This window comes from Nylanderia fulva, unplaced genomic scaffold, assembly GCF_048542155.1.
Source record: "Nylanderia fulva isolate GAGA-0341 unplaced genomic scaffold, ASM4854215v1 Scaffold974, whole genome shotgun sequence".
Lineage (NCBI taxonomy): Eukaryota > Metazoa > Arthropoda > Insecta > Hymenoptera > Formicidae > Nylanderia > Nylanderia fulva.
The window spans coordinates 10,001-20,000 of NW_028191106.1; the positions used below are offsets into that span (position 1 = coordinate 10,001).

General features: G+C 57.1%; 1 non-coding gene and 1 pseudogene across 1 annotated transcript in view; both read left to right on the forward strand.

Annotated features, from left to right (window-relative positions):
• Window positions 1-120, forward strand: part of LOC146719475 (5.8S ribosomal RNA) — a 155-nt gene extending 35 nt beyond the window's left edge. The window contains exon 1 of the ribosomal RNA XR_014926512.1: window positions 1-120. This exon is cut by the window's left edge and continues 35 nt beyond it. This is a non-coding gene — a ribosomal RNA (5.8S ribosomal RNA).
• Window positions 121-9,906: 9,786 nt separating this feature from the next.
• The window catches only part of LOC146719476 (large subunit ribosomal RNA), a 2,255-nt pseudogene continuing 2,161 nt past the window's right edge, over window positions 9,907-10,000 (forward strand).

Here is a 10,000-nt window from a genome sequence, read left to right on the forward strand (position 1 = left end):
ATGAAGAACGCAGCTAATTGCGCGTCAACTTGTGAACTGCAGGACACATGAACATCGACATTTCGAACGCACATTGCGGTCCACGGATACAATTCCCGGACCACGCCTGGCTGAGGGTCGTTTTAGTACCCCTAAACTGCTTGCGCCCGAAAAGCGCGCACGGCCACGACGCGGGCGACCAGAGAATGGCGCGCGCGTCGCCTGTGCCCTGTGCAACGCTTACAATGGGCGTACGAGCGATCGTTGGACGTTCGCCCGAGGTGTCTGTGCCGCGCCGACCGGCCGCGGTGCAAATCCTGGCGTCGTCTGAAATGACACACCGAAATAATAATAATAATAATGAGGAGGAGAAGCGCACAAGCGTGTAAAACGTTGGCGAACGCGCGCCCAGAGAATGCTGCGCGAATTAAAAGGGGGAGCGTGTTTGTGTATCCAAGTCGTGTGTGTACGCGAGAGCCGAGGAGAAATGGGATGAGAGTAAGAGCGCGCGCGAAGGGAGCAACAAACGGCCAAAAAAAGGGTCAGGACGGTGAATGGCACCGCTTTCCCTAGAGCGGCGCGTGCGTCGTTGTCTCCCGAAAGTAGGTAGCGCTTGTCTCACCGTCTCTCCTCTCCGTACATCACACAGACTGACCGGACTGCTCTCGCACTCTGTGCCGCGTCTCTCGGTGCGATAGCGCTCGCGCGTCTTATGCCGAGGCGCCCTTGCCCGCACACATAACGGTATTACGGAGAAATATACGGCGCGTCGTCGTCCGGCGGAGAGAGCATTCGTAATCCTTTACCTCTTTACGGAGAAGGGTTTTGAATCGCGAGCCGACCGCGTGTCCGAGTCCACGAAATTTTCGTAAAGCGAAAAAAGGGGACCGGCGCGCCGCGTCGTGTACTCGTCGAATCGATTCCGCCCGAATTTCGTATATAAAAGAGAAGGGAGAGCCGAGAATCTCGAACCCCGCGATATATCGTCTCCATTACCACCAACGAGTGTGTGTGCGGTTAGCGCCCCGGCGATTTGCCTTCTCGCGTATTTCGTGTGCTGCCGCTGCTGCTCTCTCGTTCGACGCTCTCTCTCTCTCCCTCTTATTAATATATATTATAGAGGAGAGACGACGATGAGCGACGCGGAGGAGGCAAACGGCTACGAAAACTCACTATGCGACGACCTCAGAGCAGGCGAGATTACCCGCTGAATTTAAGCATATTATTAAGCGGAGGAAAAGAAACTAACCAGGATTTCCTTAGTAGCGGCGAGCGAACAGGAAAGAGCCCAGCACCGAATCCCGCGGTTCCGCCGCAGGGAAATGTGGTGTTTGGGAGGATCCGCTTATCCCGAGGTGCCGCGTCGCGTCCAAGTCCATCTTGAATGGGGCCACTTACCCGTAGAGGGTGCCGTAGCGACCGGTGCGCGCCTCGGGAGGATCTCTCCTTAGAGTCGGGTTGCTTGAGAGTGCAGCTCTAAGTGGGTGGTAAACTCCATCTAAGGCTAAATACGACCACGAGACCGATAGCGAACAAGTACCGTAAGGGAAAGTTGAAAAGAACTTTGAAGAGAGAGTTCAAGAGTACGTGAAACCGTTCAGGGGTAAACCTAAGAAACCCAAAAGATCGAACGGGGAGATTCATCGTCAGCGGCGCTGGCTTCGCGTCGGTCGGCGATGTCCCGCGGAGTCCTTGCGGCTCGCGCGCGGGCACGCTACCGTGCGCCGATGTCCGGCGCTCGTCGTCGTGCACTTCTCCCCAAGTAGAACGTCGCGACCCGCTGGGTGCCGGTCTACGGCCCGGGTGCGGTGTCTGTCGCGTCGCCGGTAAAACGGCACGCGACAAACCCTCGGTCGCCCGGCCGGCTGCTCGGCGGTACGCGCAAGGTATCAGGCCGCACTATTCACGGTGCGTCGAGACCGTCGCAAGCGCGCGCCACGGTACTCGGAGGTTACGGACTTCGCGCCGTCCCCGGTCCTGGCCCGCTGTTGGTTACAGTACGGTACACCTTCGACAGGCCTGCGAACGTCTCCCGCGGTCTCGCGGGAGACCGATACCGGTCGGCGACGCTACTGCTTTGGGTACTCTTAGGACCCGTCTTGAAACACGGACCAAGGAGTCTAACATGTACGCGAGTCATTGGGACTTGTCGCGAGACCTAAAAGCGTAATGAAAGTGAAGGTTCACACGAAACCCTTCTCGGCCCTGGCCGTCGACCTAGGGAGGATGGGCCGCGTCGCGATGCGGCCTCGCACTCCCGGGGCGTCTCGTTCTCATCGCGAGAAGAGGCGCACCCAGAGCGTACACGTTGGGACCCGAAAGATGGTGAACTATGCCTGGTCAGGACGAAGTCAGGGGAAACCCTGATGGAGGTCCGTAGCAATTCTGACGTGCAAATCGATCGTCGGAACTGGGTATAGGGGCGAAAGACTAATCGAACCATCTAGTAGCTGGTTCCCTCCGAAGTTTCCCTCAGGATAGCTGGCACTCGGCCGTTCCGCACGGAACGCGCGCGAGTCTCATCTGGTAAAGCGAATGATTAGAGGCCTTGGGGCCGAAACGACCTCAACCTATTCTCAAACTTTAAATGGGTGAGATCTCTGGCTTTCTTGAATTATGAAGCCACGAGCATCTTCGGATCAGAGTGCCAAGTGGGCCATTTTTGGTAAACAGAACTGGCGCTGTGGGACGAACCAAACGCAGAGTTAAGGCGCCCAACTCGACGCTCATGGGACACCATGAAAGGCTGTAACGGTTCACCTTTCCCGACGCCGCGGATCGGTTCGCCGGTTCCAGGATTCGGGAGGAAGGGGGAGATTCAGACTCGCTTATTCCTTATTAACAATGCTTTGGTTTATTCAAAAAGAAACAAGTAAACAAAATGATTGTTGGCATAAAGCCTAAATAGAGAAACTTATTGACTACTCGGTATAAACGAAATGTTTGTTGGCATAAAGCCCTAAATAAAGAAACTTATTGACTACTCGGTATAAACGAAATGTTTGTTGGCATAAAGCTCTAAATAGAGAAACTTATTGACTACTCGGTATAAACAAAATAAGGAGGCGTATAGCCTGTAGCGGTGTCCGGAAAAGATTTACAAATTACCCGGTATAACTTAGAGATACGGTGTACGGAGGCGTATAGCCTATAGCAGAAAGAAACCGGAAACCGGGAAACCCGGCGTAATGACGAGAAACCCGTCACCCGGTGTATAGCAGGAAGAGACCGGAAACCGGGAAACCCGGCGTAACAACGAGAAACCCGTTGCCCGGCGTGTAGCAGGAAGAGACCGGAAACCGGGAAACCCGGCGTAATGACGAGAAACCCGTCACCCGGCGTGTAGCAGGAAGAGACCGGAAACCGGGAAACCCGGCGTAACAACGAGAAACCCGTTGCCCGGCGTGTAGCAGGAAGAGACCGGAAACCGGGAAACCCGGCGTAACAACGAGAAACCCGTTGCCCGGCGTGTAGCAGGAAGAGACCGGAAACCGGGAAACCCGGCGTAACAACGAGAAACCCGTTGCCCGATACTAAAGGTAGGAGGCCAGAAACCGGGAAACCCGGCGTAACAACGAGAAGCCCGTTGCCTGGCTAGGAGGTCCGGAACAGGACTGGTGCCGGCTCATCCGTCGAGCCGGCTTATATACCCTGCCGGCGGTTCCCCCACTCTACATCGAGGCTGTGGTGGGGGTAATGCCGGCGTCGTAGTGGGGCGCCTCTGGGGGTTGTAGTGGGGCGCCCCTGGGGTAGGGTGACCCGTGTATCAGTTATGTTTTTGTGTTTAGGGGCGCCTTAGGCGCCATAGCCTCAAGTGGCGGGCGGGTGATCGGCCCGCGAGGCGTTAGTAACGGACACGCCGTTACACTACCCCCTCTCTAGACGGCGGATCGCACGTGGTCGGCCGAATCGGTCGAACCGTATCGGTCCACCGTCCAGTAGGGGAGGTGGCTCGGAACTTCCGAGTGGCGTGGGCGGTATGGCGCTGGAGGAATCACGGCGGCTGGCCCGGTCCTACGCCCCGATGGTTTCCTCGTCCTCTTCCTCGGATGCCGCCTTGAGGTCCTGCACATGGATGTGGCGGTGCCATCGTCCTCGGGCGTCCTTGAGGTCAACGATTACGGGGGATACGATCCTCCGGACAGTCATCGGTCCGCTGTACTTCGGGGCCAGCTTGGCGTTGAACGCGTTGGCCTTGCTGGACAGGGGGCGGTCGCGTTTCCAGACGCGTTCGCCCAGCTGCGGTCGCCAGTCTCGTCGCCTCAGGTTGTACGGCTTCTCTTGCCGCTGGAAGGCCCGGGCGAGGTGGATTCGGACCACCTTGTAGGCGTCCTCCAACTGGGTCTGGCGGGTGCTTGGTCCTGGTGCTGGTGCGGTTCCTGGTCGATCCTCTGGATGTGGGCGGGCGAGCTCTCGGCCGTGCAGGATGTAGGCCGGAGTGTATCCGGTGGCCTCATGTCGGGCGGTGTTGATGGCGAACTGTAAGGCGGGGATTCGCTCGTCCCAGTCTTTGTGCCGCCGGCCTACGTACTGGCTGATCATTGTTTTAACCGTACGGTTCGCTCGCTCTACCGGATTGCATTGCGGAGTGTACACGGGGGATGTCCGATGTTGTATCCCGTAGGAAGCTAGCAAGGCCTTAATGCGTTGCGCGACGAACTGAGTTCCGTTATCGGACACCAGGGCGACCGGACACCCGTGCCGGTATATCAGGCGGTCGGTGAGTGCTCGGGCTACGGCTACGGCGGTGGCTTTTCTAAGCGGGACCATCTCGATCCACTTACTGAACCGGTCTTGTATGGTTAATAGCCAGGTATGGCCGCTAGTGGATCGAGGCAGGGGACCGATCAGGTCTACGGCGGCTTGTTCCCATGGTGCGCGGACGGGGGTGGCCATCATCCGTCCAGCCGGTCGTCGTTGACTGGCCTTATGCCGCGCACAATTAGCGCACCCTCGGACGTACCGGGCAATCTCCCGAAACATGCCGGGCCAGTAATATAGCTGGGCCACCCGAGCCAATGTTTTGGAAATGCCCAGGTGCCCAGCGGCCGGGTCGTCGTGCATTCGCTGAAGCAGGGCGGGTCGTTGGTCTGTAGGCACGCACTGCTTCCATTGCTCTTCGGCTGGTGTTTCCCGGAAGTCCAGATCGTGGAGTATATGCCTGTACAATCGTTGATCCTGGATTTTATAGTCCGGGTGATCGGTCGGATGTCTCCGTACTTCGGCTAGTTTACGGTGGTACCACCGGCATTTCGGCCGGGTCACCGCCAAAGCTTCCGGGAGGCGGGAGAGGGCATCTGCCACCTGGTTAAGTGTCCCGCGCCGGTACTGGATGTCAAAATCATGTTGTTGTAATTCGAACATCCAGCGGGCTAGTCGTCCGGTAGGGGCCTCGATGTGTTGTAACCACTTTAAAGCTTGGTGGTCGGTCACGACGGTGAATCGGTAGCCCTCGAGGTAATCCCGCATCCGGCGTATACCCCACACGACAGCCAAGCACTCTAGTTCGGTAGCGCTATAATTCTTCTCGGCTGCGTTGAGGGTCCGGCTGGCGTACGCGATAACCCGCTCTCCTTCGCCGAGGTGTTGGGTTAATACGGCCCCTAACCCGTGGGCGCTGGCGTCGGTTTGTAGTAGAAATGGTCGCGCAAAATCTGGACAGGCGAGGACAGGTGCGGTGGTTAAGGCCTGTTTTAGTTTCCGGAACGCGGTTTCTTCTTCTTTTGCCCAGGTCCAGCGCGCTCTCTTTTTAGTGAGTCGAGTGAGAGGGGCGGCGATAGTGGAGAAGTCAGCGATGAATCGGCGGTACCATGACGCTACCCCCAGAAATTGCCGAACCCTGCGGAGGGTCGTGGGGGCAGGCCAATCGGTAATGGCTCGCACTTTCTCTGGGTCCGTCCGGATTCCGTGCCGATCGATAACGTGTCCGAGGTACCGGAGACTTGGCCGGCAGAAGTGACACTTTTCTGGGTTGAGACGGAGTCGGGCGTCACGGAGGCGGCGAAAGACTTCGGCCAAGTGGCCTAGGTGCTCCTCGAAAGTACGGGATGCGACAACTATGTCGTCCAAGTAGACGAGGACGTGTGGCTCTAATTCGGGTCCTAGCACGGTGTCGAGCAGCCGTTGGAAGGTGGCCGGTGCTGAATGCAGTCCGAATGGCATGACGCGGAACTGCATCAGCCCTCTCCCTGGCACCGTGAAGGCGGTTGCGGGGCGGCTCTCCGGAGTTAGTGGCACTTGCCAATACCCGCTGCGTAGGTCCAACGTGGACAAGTAGTGTGCGCCTCGTAGCTTATCCAAGGTGGCGGCAATGTGAGGCAGCGGGTATGCATCTTTCTCGGAGGCCGCGTTTAATCGGCGGAAGTCTATACAAAATCGGTAGGTCCCGTCTTTCTTCTTTGCCAGCACTATCGGAGAGCTCCAGGCGCTGGTGGAGGGCTCGATGACTCCTTCGGCTTCCATCTTTTGGACCTCTTGGTCGATCACGGCTTGCATGGCCGGATTACGGGGCCGATATCGTTGTTTAATGGGCGGCCCCGGTTTTAGCCGAATTTGGTGCGTGGCTTTGTCGGTCGGGCCGCGGACCGATTCGAACTTTGGAAGTTCGTTATTTAGAAAGGCCTGTAGCCTTAGCGCCTCGCTGGTAGTTCCTGGGCTGATACTGGCTGTCGCGATTCCATCTTTGGTTGTTGTCTCGGTGACAGGTCTGGGCGGCGGGCGCAGCTCGACTCCTAATTTCGCCCAGAGGTCTATGCCTATTAGTACGGCGTTGTCTAGTTGTGGTAGTACGGAGAAGCGGTGGCGGTACGATTTTCCGCGTAACCTGACCGTTGCTTCGATGGTCTCGGCAATGGGGACTTGCGTCCCGTCGGCCAGGCGTATCTGGGCTGCCTTGAGATCTGGGCTAGACGGTGTGCGGTTGATTCGGCGGGCCGTTTCAGCGTTTACAAATGAGATCTCTGAGCCGGAATCGAGGAGGCCCCACAAATGTTGTCCGGCGATCTGGATCCGGAGGTGCGGTCTCGGGTTGTATTTTAGGTCGAGTCGGGCTGGACGACGGCCGCGACGTCTCCGGCCCGCACCCCGTTTCCCGTCGGGGGGTGGCAGTCACGGGTGAGGACCCCGTCCTTGCCACATCTCGAGCAGAATTTCTTCGGAGGTCGCTGGCAGTGCAGGCGTGTATGTCCTCGTTGCTTGCACCTCCAGCAACATTCCTCCCGACTGTAGACCGCGGAAGCTACGACCGGGGTGTGGCTTTGCGGCACGTCCCTTCGTCGTTCCTGTCTTCGGCGGTCGGCCTCTTCGTATTCGGTGGCTCGGATGCTCAGATCCCCGACGCTGAGCACGTCCGCCCGACGGATGTACAATTGGTACTCCGGATCCATGTTTTCGTAGAGCTGTTCCAGTTGGTCTAAGGGTGAATATCCCCCGGCGCGCCGCATCATGGTCAGAACCTCGGTGGCGTACTTTTGGAAGGACTCTTTAGGGCGTTGTTGACGTCCCTGGATCGTCCTTTTCATCTGTCTCTCATACCCGCTTGGCAGGTATTGCTGGCGGACAGCTTGGCGAAAGTCGGCCCAGCTGGCTATGGTATCGCGGATGTTGCGATACCACAGCAGGGCGTCTCCCCGTAAGAGTTCGGGTAGCCCTAACAGCATCTGGGCGTCGGTGTAGCTGTAGCCCAGGCACAGCTCTTCCGTACGCTCGAGGAATGCCAGGGGGTCCTTGCCCTCGAAGTGGCACCCCCATTTTCGGATCTGATCCATGATCCTGGCCGGTTCAACAGGTGTCGGGGTGGTAGCTTCTTCGTTTTTGGTTGGGCTTCCGGTGGCCATTTTGACGTTGATAGTGGGCACAGGTAGGTGTGTTCGAAATAGCGCGGGGTTTTGCCCGACAAATCGGCGGAGGCGTCGGCGGACCTCGTCTAAAGTTCCTTGGCTATCGATTCCGTGTCTTTTGGCCAAGGCAATAGCTTCGGATTTTGATAATTGATTTACCCACGCGGGCATCTGGATAGGCTTAAGCGAGTCGGGATCTCCACTGGGCAGGTCCCTGTTCGGGCGCCATGTAACGGTTCACCTTTCCCGACGCCGCGGATCGGCTCGCCGGTTCCAGGATTCGGGAGGAAGGGGGAGATTTAGACTCGCTTATTCCTTATTAACAATGCTTTGGTTTATTCAAAAAGAAACAAGTAAACAAAATGATTGTTGGCATAAAGCCTAAATAGAGAAACTTATTGACTACTCGGTATAAACGAAATGTTTGTTGGCATAAAGCCCTAAATAGAGAAACTTATTGACTACTCGGTATAAACGAAATGTTTGTTGGCATAAAGCCCTAAATAGAGAAACTTATTGACTACTCGGTATAAACAAAATAAGGAGGCGTATAGCCTGTAGCGGTGTCCAGAAAAGATTTACAAATTACCCGGTATAACTTAGAGATACGGTGTACGGAGGCGTATAGCCTATAGCAGAAAGAAACCGGAAACCGGGAAACCCGGCGTAATGACGAGAAACCCGTCACCCGGTGTATAGCAGGAAGAGACCGGAAACCGGGAAACCCGGCGTAATGACGAGAAACCCGTTGCACCGGCGTGTAGCAGGAAGAGACCGGAAACCGGGAAACCCGGCGTAACAACGAGAAACCCGTTGCCCCGGCGTGTAGCAGGAAGAGACCGGAAACCGGGAAACCCGGCGTAACAACGAGAAACCCGTTGCCCGGCGTGTAGCAGGAAGAGACCGGAAACCGGGAAACCCGGCGTAACAACGAGAAACCCGTTGCCCGATACTAAAGGTAGGAGGCCAGAAACCGGGAAACCCGGCGTAACAACGAGAAGCCCGTTGCCTGGCTAGGAGGTCCGGAACAGGACTGGTGCCGGCTCATCCGTCGAGCCGGCTTATATACCCTGCCGGCGGTTCCCCCACTCTACATCGAGGCTGTGGTGGGGGTAATGCCGGCGTCGTAGTGGGGCGCCTCTGGGGGTTGTAGTGGGGCGCCCCTGGGGTAGGGTGACCCGTGTATCAGTTATGTTTTTGTGTTTAGGGGCGCCTTAGGCGCCATAGCCTCAAGTGGCGGGCGGGTGATCGGCCCGCGAGGCGTTAGTAACGGACACGCCGTTACAAGGCGTTGGTTGCTTAAGACAGCAGGACGGTGGCCATGGAAGTCGGAATCCGCTAAGGAGTGTGTAACAACTCACCTGCCGAAGCAACTAGCCCTGAAAATGGATGGCGCTGAAGCGTCGAGCCTATACTCTGCCGTCAGCGGCAAGTGGGGCGGCAACCGGGAGCGGGCGTTAGTCTTCTCTCGCGTCGTCACGAAGCCCTGACGAGTAGGAGGGTCGCGACGGTGAGCGCAGAAGGGTCTGGGCGCGAGCCTGCCTGGAGCCGCCGTCGGTGCAGATCTTGGTGGTAGTAGCAAATACTCCAGCGAGGCCCTGGAGGACTGACGTGGAGAAGGGTTTCGTGTGAACAGCCGTTGCACACGAGTCAGTCGATCCTAAGCCCTAGGAGAAATCCTATGTCAATGACGGCGTACAATATACTCGAGTGTCGAGAAATAATAATAAATATTATACGAAAGACACACGCCCGTCGGGCGAAAGGGAATCCGGTTCCTATTCCGGAACCCGGCAGCGGAACCGCATACAATTCGGGCCCTCGTAAGAGTGTTCGTCGGGGTAACCCAAAATGACCTGGAGACGCCGTCGGGAGATCCGGGAAGAGTTTTCTTTTCTGTATAAGCGTTCGAGTTCCCTGGAAACCTCTAGCAGGGAGATAGGGTTTGGAACGCGAAGAGCACCGCAGTTGCGGCGGTGTCCGGATCTTCCCCTCGGACCTTGAAAATCCAGGAGAGGGCCACGTGGAGGTGTCGCGCCGGTTCGTACCCATATCCGCAGCAGGTCTCCAAGGTAAAGAGCCTCTAGTCGATAGAATAATGTAGGTAAGGGAAGTCGGCAAATTGGATCCGTAACTTCGGAATAAGGATTGGCTCTGAGGAGCGGGGCGTGTCGGGCTTGGTC